Genomic DNA, 14,518 nt, shown 5'->3' on the forward strand with positions numbered 1-14,518 from the left:
AGTCCCCAGCACCAAAAAAAAAAAAAAAGCGATCCTCCTGCCTCAGCCTCCCAAGTGCTGGAATTATGAGCATGGCACCCCACCAGGCTAGGGATTTTCTTTCTGACATAGGCAGTGACAGGTAGACAACAAGTCAGGAGCCAAGTTGGCCACAGAGTCCCACCCATCCCTGCCTTTGTCCCCAACCCTACCTGTCATGACAAGTGAGACCTACCTGGCCTTTGGTGCTGGAGGAGGGATGCAGGGTTGGGCTGACCTCAGGATTTTTAGGAAATGCTGTGGTTTTCCTAAAACCCATCAGGTCCTTCCTTCCTCTCAAGCCAGGGTCTCCCCACCTGCCAAGGCTGAGACTATTGAACCCCAGACCCAGCCCTTCCTGCCAGAGGCTGCAGCCTTAGATGCCTCTCGTGTTCAAAAGTTTCAGGTTTGAATCTAAATTTAGCAGCCCTGCTGCCCTGAAGTTATAAAACAAGTTCTTCCATGACTCTTACATAAGAAGATTAGGCCTTTAGTCCTCCCTCAACCTCCCACCCCTGGGGAAATACCTGTTTTCCTTAACTATGCTCAAAGCTCCCCCTTGTCAAGGACCCCACCCTTTCTCTGCAAACCACAAGCCCCAAACACAAACTCCACAATCCCACACTAGTAAATCTAAAGTGGGAGAGAACCTGGTTTTATTTCTTCCCTACCTGGTCTGGCTTCAGTGTGATCCTGCCCAGCCCCAGGGGACTGGACTATATGACCTCTCTGTAGCCCACAAAGGTAAGTAGATACACTGGTTTTCCTAGGATTATAGAACAGGCTGCTTGTTCACAAAGCCTTCTGGGGGAAAAACTAAAACCACCAAGTTTCTAAGAGACACTAAGCATCCTAAAGGAAATGCCAGCCCAAGAAAATCCAAACTTGGAATATAGAAATAGAAAGACAAAGATTCCCAAAACGTGATGTGCCTAGGAGTTACCTGGAAGGCTGGGGAGCCCTCTGGCCTGAAGGTTCCCCATGAATATTTCTGGGGCAGGGAGGGCACTGGCAGTTTTCATAAGCACTTAGAGTAAACCTGGAGCTACAGGCCCATAGAAAGTCTGTGATCTTACATAATCACAGAAAGAAATTCAAAGTGTAGCTGTTCTAAGCACTAGCTCCCTGGGTTGGGGGTTGGTGGGCTGGTTGGTTGGTTTTTGTTGTTTTAATCAATTTGGAACATTTTAATTTATATCCGTCTCTTGGCCATTTTGCACTGCTACAACAGAATGCCAGAGACAGGGTAATTTGTAATGAATAGAAATTTACTGGCTCACGGTTCTGAAGGCTGTACAGTCTAATATCAAGGTGCCAACGTCTGGCAAGGGTCTTCTTGCTGCATCATCACATGGCAGAAGGGCAAAAAGAGGGCAAGAGAGGAAGGGGGATGAGACAGAAATACAGAGAGAGAGAGAGAGAGAGAGAGAGAAAAGGGGGAGAATACAAGTTTTTTTTTTTTTGCCTTTGAATATATAAAATGATGTAGTCCCCTTCCCCAGACCTCTCACAGTAAATGGGCTATGGTCTGTTGTGCTAGCTGTATTTTCATCTCTTTGTTATAGAAGGTTTAGCAAGTTACAATAACTAAATTACACTTGAATTATAATTAGAGAAATTGCTAGTGCAAGAATAAACATTTACAACAAATCCACATTCAATAACAGCTATAACAGAGGGTGTTTATAATCCATTCTTGAATGGAGATCCCTTATGACCTAAACATCTCTTAAAGTTCTCACCTCTTAATACTGTTACAAAAGAAATAAAACGTCAACATGATTTTGGAGGAGATGAACATTCAAACTGTTAGCACAAAATGACCGAGCCAGGTGCAGACTTCATGGGCCAGCAAAGCCTTTATTCAGCAGTGGAGCCATGCATGTGGTGGACACACTTTTTTGATGGAAAATGAGCCACTGACCGAAGGAGGAATCTGTGCTTATATATGCTACACTCCGAGGTGATTTAATTATTGACAGAGTGTATCAGTTTGGGCACTCAGGAAACGGGTTGTGAAATTTGAAATTTGTTTTCACTGGGCAATGTTTTTTGGAAGAATGGAGGGTCTGGGGTCAGCATTCAGTGCTAATCTCTTTCTCTTCAGGGTCCCATTGTACTGTCACTGGGAAAAGAATTTATTTGGGGAAGAATCAATGCTTTGGCTTCCTCTTTTTTTTTTTTTTAGAGAGAGAGAGAGAGAATTTTAATATTTATTTTTTAGTTTTCGGTGGACCCAACATCTTTGTTTTTATGTGGTGCTGAGGATCGAACCCAGGCCGCACGCATGCCAGGCGAGCGCTCTATCGCTTGAGCCACATCCCCAGCTTGCCATTTTAGTCTTGATGGGTATCTCTTTCCCAGGGAATATTTTGTCTCTGGATGATGTTTGCTTCCTTTCCAGGGATTGTCCTGTCACTGGGAAAGGATCAATGTTATCATGTGTTGCCTTCTTCCTCACTCCCTCTTCCCAGGCCACACTACTTTGGAGTTTGTCGTTTTTCCATATCTTACACAAACTATAGCAATACATCTTCTTCAAGACCCAGCATCTGTGTGCTGTGAAGAGAGACGCCTCTACCATGATGCTTCACATCTTGGCTTCCTTCCTGTTCCTCTGACTCAGAATTCACTCATTCAGCCAGTATTCCTCGAAGGTCACTATGTCCCACACAGTGTACCAAGAACTGGGGATAGACTGGGTAGGAACAGACACTGTTCCTTCCCTTGTGGAGCTTAGAGTCAAGGGAGAAGATAGACTTTGCTCAAATTGCCATACAAATAAATGTGCAATTATGGACTCTGATAAGTGCTATGAAAGGAAAGCTCTTGAGAATATTCATTCATTTAGGGGCCAAGGATGTGCCTCAGTGGTAGAGCGCTTGCCTGGCATGTGTGAGGCCCTGGGTTCAATCCCCAGCATATTCAGTCTAAGCTTGATTATTCACATCCCCAGCCCATTTTTAGTTTTCATTTTGAGACAGAGTCTTGCTAAGTTGCTGAGGCTGACTTTGAACCTGCAATCCTCCTGCCTCAGCCTCCTGAGTCTCTGGGATTATAGGCATGTGTCACCGTGCCTGGCAGTGACTCAGGAATTCCCACAAGAGTCCTTCCTCAAGGTTTTCAGTGCTATCCAGTGGAGCCTGGATGCCAATGAGGATGAGCAAGGTGTCTTCATCGTCCTTGCTTTGTACACTGTAATCAGGCTAAGAGCTGTGTCATGCTTCACATGAAGGCCAAGCAAGAGGGGATGGCGGGAGTGTAATATAACCTGGCTTTTGACAGAATCACTTAGGACAACTGGGGGGCTATTGGGGTTTTTTTCTCTTTGAATATATAAAATGATGTAGTCCCCTTCCCCAGACCTCTCACAGTAAATGGGCTATGGTCTGTTGTGCTAGCTGTATCTTCATCTCTTTGTTATAGAAGTGTAGCAAGTTACATTAACTAAATTACACTTGAATTATAATTAGAGAAATTGCTAGTGTAATTTGTTGCAAAATAAACATTTGCAACAAACCCACATTTAATAACAGGAACCTTGTTTATAAGCTTGTGTATTTTAAAAACATTTTTCCTAAGGTTGTCATCAGTTGTACCAGGTACTTCTGCTAAGTGGAGTTAAAACGTGCATTTTTGTTTCTGGAATGTTCTTATCTTTCTTATAAATGGATAACTTACATCATTAGCTAGTTAAGCTTTATTTTATTTATTTATTTATTTACTTACTTACTTACTTATTTTGGTACTGGGGATTGAACCCAGGGGCACTCTACCACTGAACTACATCCCCAGATATTTTTCCTTTTTGTTATGAGACAAGGTCTTTCTAAGTTGCTGAGGCTGACTTTGAACTTATAGTCCACCTCCCTTAGCCTCCTGAGTGGCAGAGATTATAGGTGTGTAACCAGGGAACATCAGAAAGGGCCATTGTGCCAGTTGTGGGCCTGGATGCTCTTGTAACCCTGAGGCCCTCACATGACAAGTCCCTGCTATAGAGAAAAGCCCAGCTGCTGCTCCAGCACCCTCACCATCTGAGCTACCAGACTTGTAAATGAGGCCATCTAGAAGAGTCCAACCCTGGCCAAGCTCCTAACTGAATCAGCCATGTGCATGACTCCAGCCAACAACATAGAGGACAGAAGAATGACCCAGTTGAGCCATTGCAGGTGGATTGGGATACAGGTGGCTCAATCTAAAGTGAGAATAGCAATGAAGTGAGGAGAAATAGAACTAATTTAGGAAACAAAATTAGTGGGACTCAGAAATAGATGTGATGTTTCTAGCTGTGGAACTCCAGGGCTGGTGCAGGCAAACTGAGCTGGAAGCACCAGAGGACATGTGGGTTTAGAGAAGGCTGGTGAGTTTGGGTGTGGTCACTGGTGGTGTCAACCTCCTACCTTTTCCACCAGCCTGGAATTACCACCAGCCTGGCCAAGGAGAGTTATTGACAGAAACCAGCCATATTGCCAACCATCAGGGTTCCTGCTCTGATTAAAATGTGTACAGAAAAGACCTAAATCAGAGGAATTCTAAGGAAAAGGGATCATAGTGTCTGCAGAAAAAAAAGGAGAAGGAAATAAAGGCCTAGTTTTTCTGGGTTTTGTTGGTGGTTGGTTGGTTGGTTGGGGGGCGGGGGTTTATACCAGGGATTAAATCCAGGGCACTTAAGCTATTGAGCCAATCTGCAGCGCTTTTTTAGTTTTTATTTTGACACAGGTTCTCACTAAGTTGCTTAGGGCCTCACTGAGTTGCTGAGGCTGGTTTTGAACTTGTGATCCTCCTGAGTCACTGGGATTACAGGCGCGTGCCAGCAAGCCAGGCTGATTTTATTTTATTTCTTAACATTGCCAAATATTTGACCAAAATAATAGGAAAAGTCCCATTCCCGTTAACTCTCCTGGCTGCTGAACACCCTGGCTGTCCTTATTTGGGGCTTCCCTGGCCCACTCTTGGTGGCAGGGCCTTACCAGCCAACACATCTGCTTGCTACCTCTCCAGGCAAGTTGTTTCACTGAGGCCCTGAGAGGTTCGCCCAAGGGTGCATTCCCACACACTTACCAACAGGTGGCAGCACTCTCCAAGTCTGTCACTCCAAAACCTGCAAAGCCTCTGAAAAATGAATTGTGGTGTCAGTCTCTCTTACTGCTGAGGAAACCAAGAATGGTGAGGAAATACTTCTACACCTAAGTGCATCTTTGTGCAAAAAGTTAAGATCTGACCCGGTTCCTAATGCATCTCAATCCTTGACCTCTGGAGGCATTTGGCAATATCAGTAGATATTTTTGATTGTCACCAGTTGTGAATAGTGGGTGGTGCTACTGGCATCTGTTGGTTGGTGGCCAGGGATGCTGCTAAATATTCTCCCCAGGACAGTTCCCAACAACAAAGAAATGTCTAGCCCAAAAGAACAATAGTAATGAGATTGAGAAACACTGATCTAATCACATTCTCAAGAGTCAATGGCCACGAAGAGACAGGAGAGGGACTTCCATTGTCTCCTTCACCTTCATCATTTCCCACATTTCCCTCAGACTCAACTCATTCCTGTTTCTGATGACGCTTCTGAGCAGCATATACAAGGCCCTGTGCTGGACCCTGGAGAGACCCCCAGGGACAAAGGTGATAGTCCCTGCCTTCCTTTCCAGAGCTCAGACTTCAGGGAAATGCATTACACATTTGCAAATGTGACAAGTGCAATGTGGGGACAAAAAAGAGACTAAGAATGATACAGAGGGAACCAACTTTAACAACAATGGTGGGGGACTGGAGGTGTAGCTCAGTGGTAGAGTTCTTGCCTAGCATGCCTGAGGCCCTGGGCTCAATCCCAGTGCTGAGGAAGTGGGGGGAAGGCAGTGGGAAAGGCCTCTAAAAAGTTGACAATTGAGCTAAAGTCTGAAAATAGAATGGCCTCTTGAAATATAACAAGGGTGGGGCTGGGGATGTGGCTCAAGCATAGCGTGCTCGCCTGGCATGTGTGCGGCCCGGGTTCGATCCTCAGCACCACATACAAACAAATGTTGTGTTTGCGAAAAACTAAAAAATAAATATTAAAATTCTCTCTCTCTCTCTCTCTCCTTACTCTCTCTAAAAAAAAAAAAAGAAAAAGAAAAAGAAAAAAAAAGAAATATAACAAGGGTAATATAACACTAAATACATTTCTTTAAATAACTCAGTCTTTTCTCCCCACCAACTATAACTGTAATTATATTCTTTTGCATAATTAATTCATTTTTAGACCCAGTCCACATATTTCTGTAAGCATTTTAACCATCCTATATGTATGTATCTTAAATCAAGTTTTTTCTCCAATGTTGCTATGGAATTTGGTGTTGATCAATAGTACTCAATGTTTATTTATTTGACCTGAAGGCCTCCTGATGGAGGTGGAATGACTGCCACCTCACAATGGGAAGGGACCCTGAGGTTGGGCCACCTCATCAGTGAACTTTGATCAAGCATGGATTCTGGGACCCTGCCCCATTTGCCCATTCAGAATCTCAGGTATGGACCAGTGAGGAGAGTTTAAAAGAGATGTTTCAAAATTCCTCATCAATCCTCCTTTTGAAAGGGGGATCCTAATTCCTTTCTCCTTGGATGTGGATCAGAGGACCATTGCTTCCAATGGGAGGAAAAAAGTAACAAAAGTAATACAAAGTGACTTCTAAGGTGGGCCAGAAAAGATATTGGAATCTTGCACTCTCCTGGATCACTCACCCTGGGAGAAGCCAGCAGCCATGTTGTAAGGACACTCAAGCAGCCCAGAAAAGGCCTGTGTTGGAAGAAACTGGGCCCTCTGCCAATAGTGATCAGACATTCCATGTCGTCTAGAACAGTCCCATGTCCCACGGCATCTCTAAGTCATGGAAAGCAGAGATGGGTGACTATCCTAACAGCCAGCACCAGCTTGGCAGGCATGTGAGGGAGCTGCCTCCAGGCCCAACCAACCTTCCTGATGACTGCCACCTGAGGAACAGCATGACTGCACTTCAGTCAGCTCCCGACTTACAGAAAGCATGTGAGATTGTAAAAGTTGGTTGTTGTTTGAAACCACTACATTTTGGGGTGATTTATTATGCATAAATAATAAACACAGGAATCTATATTATGTCATACTTTGGGGTAACGTGGTCCATGAAATCAGCATCTGTGAACCACAGATCAGGTCTCAGTCCCAAAGCCTCACCTTCCAATAGAATTTTCTGTAATGGTGGAGCAATCACAGATCTATGTTGTCTGATATAATAGTCGCTAGACATAGGTGGCTGTTCAGCATCAGAAATGCAGCTGATATGATGAGGAACTGAATTTTTAATTAAATCTTAATGGATTAAACTTAAAATTTAAATAGCATGTGTGTACATTTTCATTTATATAACATTTTCCAAACAACAATATTATGGAGATGGAAAACAGATTAATGATTACAGGGGTTAGGGATGGTGGGTAATCATTAATGCAATTAAGATACTTCAACAGTGTAGCACATAGGAGATCTTTGTGGTGATGGGGTAGCTCTGCATCGTAATCAGGTGGTAGTTAACATAAATATACATATGTGAGGAAAATGGCATTGAACTGTACACACACACTGTAGCAGCATCACTTCCTGACTTTGATGTTATAGTAGAATAATATAAAATGTAACCATCAGAGGAAACTGGATGAAGGGTACATGAGACCTGTCTATACTATTTATGCAACTTCCTGGAAATCTATAATTTGAAAATAGAAAGTTAGGAAAAAATGTGAAATGAACACAAAGCATTAAATAGCACGTGTAACTAGTGCCTACCGTGTTAGACAGAGAGGTCCTAAGCACACAGGTCCTCTTCATCCTGATCTTTCTGAACCAGTGGTTACAGGGAGCTCACCTTCTCACAAGTTGGTTGACACCTCTAATAGTAAGAAAGTTCCAACCAGCAGGCTTTTCTTTCAGGATAGAAAATTTCCTCCCCCCCCCCACCCCCGTTTTCTACTTGGGCATGATTTGTGAATTATACCCAGATTTTCTGGAATAAGGCCCTTTCCCTGGGAATCCCAACGACCCAGGAGGAATAATTTCCCAGCCACACTTTCTTCCCATTATCTGTCACTCATGAAACAGACTATATGGACCTTGCACTTTGGCCTCAAAGGAGTCTTGGATGATCACCTGGTATGCTGATCATGTCAGCCTTAGAAGTAGCCATTTCCAGATCATTCCAGCTGACTAAAGCCAGGCAAAGAATTTTAGACCTGGAGAGCCTTGAAGGTGCCCTGATATTATGCCTGCTTTTTATTCTTAGGAAGACTTGAAGTAAACCTACAGGAATTAAATTCACTCCATTCTGAAAATCATGTACTATCTGTGGCAGACTGATAAGGCCTCCCAAAGATTCCCAGATCCTAATACCTGCAATCTGTGAGTGTAACTCTGCTGATGCTACTAAGTTAAGGATTTTGAGACTGGGATTATCTAGGTGGACCCTAAATGCAATCACAAATATAGTCATGTCATTTAACAATGGGAACACATTATGAAAATGTGTCTTTAGGTGACTTTGTAGTTGTGTGAACATCAAAATGCACTTATACAAACCAAGATGCTCTGGGTCTACCACTTGATTTGGTGCCTTGATGCAGTTAAGATACTATTGAATTTAATTTAATTATTTTGGTAAGAGGCATTGAACCCAGGGTACTTAACCACTGAGCCACACTTCCAGCCTTTTAAAAAATTTTTTAAATTTTTAAAATTTATTTTTTAGAAGTAGTTGGACACAATACCTTTATTTTGTTTATTTATTTTTATGTGATGCTGATGAGCATTCTACCGCTGAGCCACAGTCGCAGCCCCTATATTTTCTTATTTTGAGACAGCATCTTGCTAAGTTGCTTAGGGTCTTGCTTATTTACTGAGGCTGGCTTTGAACTTGTGATCCTCCTGCCTCAGCCTCCTGAGCTGCGCCCAGCCAGATTTTTTTTTTTTTTTTTGAGATTATAAAACTGTTACCAATGTAATCTGGGACAGTGTTTTACAGTAAACTTCTTTTTTATAAGTAGGAGCACACTTTGAAAATGATAAAAAGCCAGGTGTGGTGGCACACACCTGTAATCCCAGCAACCTGGAAATCAGAGGCAGGAAGATCTCAAGTTTGAGAGCAGACTCTGCAACTCAATAAGGCCCTAAGCAATTTAGTGAAACCCTGACTCAAACTTAAAAATAAAAAGCACTAGGGGGCTGGGGTTGTAGCTCAGTGGTTGAGCACTTGCCTTGAATGCACGAGGCACTGGGTTTGATCCTCAGCACCACATAAAAAAATAGATAAATAATACAAAGATATGGGCTGGGGATGTGGCTCAAGCGGTAGCGCGCTCGCCTGTCATGCGTGTGGCCCAGGTTCGATCCTCAGCACCACATACAAACAAAGATGTTGTGTCCACCAAAAACTGAAAAATAAATATTAAAAATTAAAAAAAAAAGATATTGTGTCCATCTACAATTTAAGAAAAAAGCTTTAAAAAAATGGGAGGGTGCTGGGGATGTGGCTCTGTGGTAAAGTACCTCTGAGTTCAATCCCCAGTACCAAAAAAAAAAAAAAAGAATGATAAAAAGATAGCATGGTAAATACATAAACCAGAAACATAGTAACTTGTTATATTATCGATTATTAGAGACTGCACGTAATTGTATGAGCTATCTCCATGCAATTGGCAATGCATCAGGTTTGTTTACACCAGCATCTCCACAGACACTAGACATTTGTTGCAATGTGACATTATAGCAGCTAAACAGCAGGAATTTTTCAGCTCCATTATCACCTATGTGACCACCATCATGTGTGGCCCGTTCTTGACCAAAACATCGTTGTGAGGCACAGGAGTCTGTCCTTAAAGGCAGAGCAAGAAGGAGATTTAAATATATTTATATTTTATTTAGAGACAGAGTCTCATGGAGTTGCTCATAGGGCTTTGCTAAATTGCTGAGGTTGACTTGGAATTTGCGATTCCCTGCTGGAGTTACATGTATATGCCACCGCACCTGGCTGAAAAACATTTTGACTATGTATTATAAGACTAAAGATAAAAAGATCTCCACACGTATGTATTAGTATTGCCACCACCGGCTTTTCACAAGCCTCTCTCTCCCACACAAGCTTCTCTCCACCTCCCACAATCCTCAACAGTTGTTTACCCAATTTAAATTAAACCATATAAATCACGTGAAAAAAAAAATTTGGATCCATTTTATCATGAGCGCTCATCATATATGATATATGGACATACGTACATTCAAACATAAAACACAAAACACAAGTGTGCACATATAATATAATACATACAACACATAACATTATAGTAAAGGCCTTATAACTTTTTACAGGTGAAATCTCCATTGCAATGTTTAAAAACTCTATAGTCAAAAAATAGAACTGATCAGCAAAACATTAACCTAGGTCTGTATGAGCTCAAAAAACAAAATAGAACTTCATGATATGGCAAAGGGCAATAATAAAATAGATATTAAAAAAGGCATCCTGGTTCTGTTGCAGATGTAAGAATAGCCAAACTGGAGTTTTGGATATCAGTTGTTATGGATTTGAGCCAAATCATCTTCTTTTTGGTCTGTAGAAATCGCTTTAGTTAATCTTTCTGGAATCCAAATCGGCTGCTGTTCTCCCTGTGGAAACACATAAACAGACCCCCGACTCCAGACAATCACTGGGTCAGGACCTTGGTTAATCTCTCTGGAATCCAAATCGGCTGCTGTTCTCCCTGTGGAAACACACAAACAGACCCCCGACTCCAGACAATTACTGGGTCAGGACCTTTCCATTGTCCTGTTAGAATATCCTTCCAAAGTACCTTGGGCTTATGTACATTTTTTGGACACATATGCCTTTCCGCAGCACTAAGTCCTGATGAATCCAAATTTAAAAAGTTTAGAGTAAAAAGGGTTATTTTAAGTTTATCTTTGGGGAATATATACCCCTTCCCAATTCCTTCTTTTTGCTTTAATAAGTACATTTTAATAGTTTGATGAGCTCTTTCAACTATGCCTTGTCCCTGTGGATTGTATGGGATTCCTGTTATATGAGTAATGCCAAATGTTGAGCAAAATTGTTTAAAAGAGGTAGAAGTATAACCAGGGGCATTATCTGTTTTTAACTGTTTTGGAACACCCACAGTGGCAAAATTTTGTAAGCAATGAGCTATAACATCTTTAGTTTTTTCTCCGGCATGAAGGGAGCCCATCAAAAATCCAGAAGAAGTATCAACTGTAACATGCAAATATTTTAATTTTCCAAATTCTGGCAAGTGTGTGACGTCCATCTGCCAAATATGGTTAGGTATCAATCCTCTAGGATTGACTCCAAGATTAACTTGTGGTAAAAAGGTCACACAATTTTGACATTGTTTTATTATTTGTCTAGCTTGTTCCTTAGTTATTTTAAAACGCTTTTGTAAAGTATTAGCATTGACATGGAACTTTTTATGAAAATTTATAGCTTCTTCTAGTGTAGAGAAAATATGTATGTCATGTGTAGTTTTATCTGCTAAATCATTGCCCAAACTAAGGGCTCCAGGCAATCCTGTATGTGCCCTGATATGTCCTATAAAGAATGGATCTTTTCTGTCCCAGATTAGACTTTGTATAGTGGAAAGCAAAGAGAAAACAGTAGAAGAAGGGGAAATCCTACCAGCATCTTCAAGAGATACTATAGCATTAACTACATACTGACTATCAGAAAATAAATTAAATACAGAATCTTTAAACATCACAAAAGCTTGTAAAACTGCATTAAGCTCTACCTTTTGAGCTGATTGTTTGGGTACTAAAAATGTAAAAGTTTGATCAGGGGTAACTACTGCTGCTGTACCATTATTTGACCCATCAGTGAATATATTTGGAGCATTCATGATAGGTGTTTTTCTTGTCATTTTTGGAAAAATTACAGGATGCAATGACCAAAAAGACAATAAAGGATTAGATGGTAAGTGGTTATCAAATGAAACATTAGATTTGCACATGATTATTGCCCAAGTATTTAACTCATTAGCTAACTCATCAATTTGATTCATAGTATATGGAGTAATAATTTTATTGGGAGAAATTCCAAACACTCCCTTTGCTGCTTTTATTCCTTTGAGTATTAATTGTCCTACAGCCTCAGGATACCTAGTAAGAATAGTGTTAGGAGAATAAGATAAATGTATCCATAATAATGGACCTTCTTGCCAAAATACTCCTGTAGGAATATTTTTTGTTGGTAGTACAATAAATAATAAAGGCAAACTTATATCAATTCTATCCAAATGCATATTTTCCATATATGTTTCAATGATTTTTAATGCCTTTCTTGCTTCAGGCGTTAACATTCGGGGTGAATTTGGATCTGATGGACCTTTTAGGATATCAAATAAAGGTCCCAACTCTCCTGTTGGTATACCTAAATAAGGCCTTATCCAATTTATGTCTCCTAATAACTTTTGAAAGTCATTAAGTGATTTGAGTTGATCTACTCGTATTTGAATTTTTGGTGGACGGACCATGGTTGAGGATAATAGAACTCCTAAATAATTAATTGGAAAATTTAATTGTACTTTATCTATTGCTATCTCTAGATTATAATTTTTTAATAAGTTTGTAAGTGTGGCATAACATTCTAGCAATGTGTTTTTATCTTTGTGTGCTAATAATACATCATCCATATAGTGAAATATTTGTAGTTCAGGATTTTGATTTCTAAGTGGCTGGATTACTTTGTTAACATAAATTTGACACATAGTTGGGCTGTTAGCCATCCCTTGAGGGAGTACTTTCCATTCATATCTCTGATCAGGACCTTCATGATTCAGTGCAGGGATAGTAAATGCAAAACGTGGACTATCCTCAGGATGAATTGGAATTGAAAAAAAACAATCTTTAATATCTATAACTAAAACATACCAGGTTTTTGGCAAAGCAGACAATTGAGGAATCCCTGATTGAGCAGGTCCCATAATAACCATCTCATTATTAATGGCTCTTAAATCTTGCAATAATCTCCATTTACCAGATTTCTTTTTGATGACAAAAATGGGAGTATTATGGGGAGATACAGAAGGTTGTATATGTCCTTCTGCTAATTGTTGTTTGACCAGGTCATGGGCTGCTTGTATCTTTTCTTTAGTCAGGGGCCACTGAGGAACCCATACTGGTCTTTCTGATTTCCAAGTAATTTTTATTGTCTCAGTGGCCCTTTCTGAAAATCCAACCCATGTCTGTCTGTTCCTTGATCTATTTGTATTGGTGCTGCTATACCTTGTTCTTGTTTTTCTAATCTTTTTCCTTTCCTAAAACCTTGTCTAGTCATAATAGTGGGTGCATTTTGGTTGATGTTATTTGTTAATGTCAAACCTAATTGATCTAGGACATCTCGTCCCCATAAATTTACGGGAAGATGATCCAATACATATGGCTGTATAGTTCCTTCACATCCTTCAGGATCCTTCCAATCTAATACCATTGCACTTCTATGGGGATTAGTCGCCACTCCTAGGCCTCGAAGCGTTTGAGTGGCTTGTTGTAATGGCCAATGTTTTGGCCATTCTTGACGAGAGATGATGCTAAGGTCTGCACCTGTATCCAGTAGCCCATTAAATTCATGTCCTTGAATATTTAGTTTTAGCATGGGGCGAGAATCTAAATTTAAAGAAAGCATAGCCCAATCTACACCTGTGGAGCCTAATCCCTTGGAACCTCTTTCTACAGTACGACTGGAAAATTTATCATGTAGGCTGGGTATTATTAGTAACTGTGCTATTCTATCTCCTGGTGAAATTACTGATATACCCTTTGGAGAACTGGCTATAATTTTTATTTCACCTTCATAATCGGGATCAATTACCCCAGGACTTATCATAAGTCCTTTTAGAGTAGAAGAGCTGCGTCCCAATAATAAGCCTACTGTTCCTTTGGGAAGAGGTCCTTTCACCCCTGTGGGAATGATTTGAACTCCCATCTCTGGAGTTAGTACTGCTCTGGCGGAGGCGCAGATGTCCAACCCTGCGCTCCCTCTGGTTTGTCTGATGAGGGATCTGATGGACAATGTGTCCTGGGCACTACCCTGATGGGGTTGCTGGGTTCCTCCAGTGCTCCGTATATTTGTGGTTTTGGGCCCCGGAGCATTGGGCCCCCCTGTCCATTTTTTGGCAATGGAGCCCGATGCCTTTCTCCACGATATCGTGGATAAACACCTGGTCCTTGTTCGTTTTTTGATAATGGAGTACCCTCTATGGTGGTTTGAGAACGGCATTCATTAGCCCAATGTCTCCCTCTACGGCATCGTGGGCAAATACCTGGTATTCTACTCCTTTGATACCTAGTTTTGTTAAACCCTCCTCCAATGGGGCAATTCCTTTTAAAATGTCCTGTTTGTTCACAATTGTAGCATGTTCTTGGCCTGGCATCTAAAGCCTGTTTTACTGCAGCTGCCACAATTTGCCCTTGTTCATTAATGTCTCTGGCATCTAA

General features: G+C 41.1%; 1 long non-coding RNA gene across 1 annotated transcript; it reads right to left on the minus strand.

The window, feature by feature from the left end:
• Positions 1–1,805: 1,805 nt before the first annotated feature.
• Positions 1,806–8,070, minus strand: LOC125610773. Its single transcript, XR_007340773.1, has 3 exons — positions 7,814–8,070; positions 5,080–5,130; positions 1,806–2,436 (listed from the first exon to the last, which is right to left on the minus strand). It is a non-coding gene; the product is annotated as an uncharacterized LOC125610773 (long non-coding RNA).
• Between the last annotated feature and the right edge of the window lie 6,448 nt (positions 8,071–14,518).

Source organism: Marmota marmota, unplaced genomic scaffold, assembly GCF_001458135.2.
Source record: "Marmota marmota marmota unplaced genomic scaffold, marMar, whole genome shotgun sequence".
Lineage (NCBI taxonomy): Eukaryota > Metazoa > Chordata > Mammalia > Rodentia > Sciuridae > Marmota > Marmota marmota.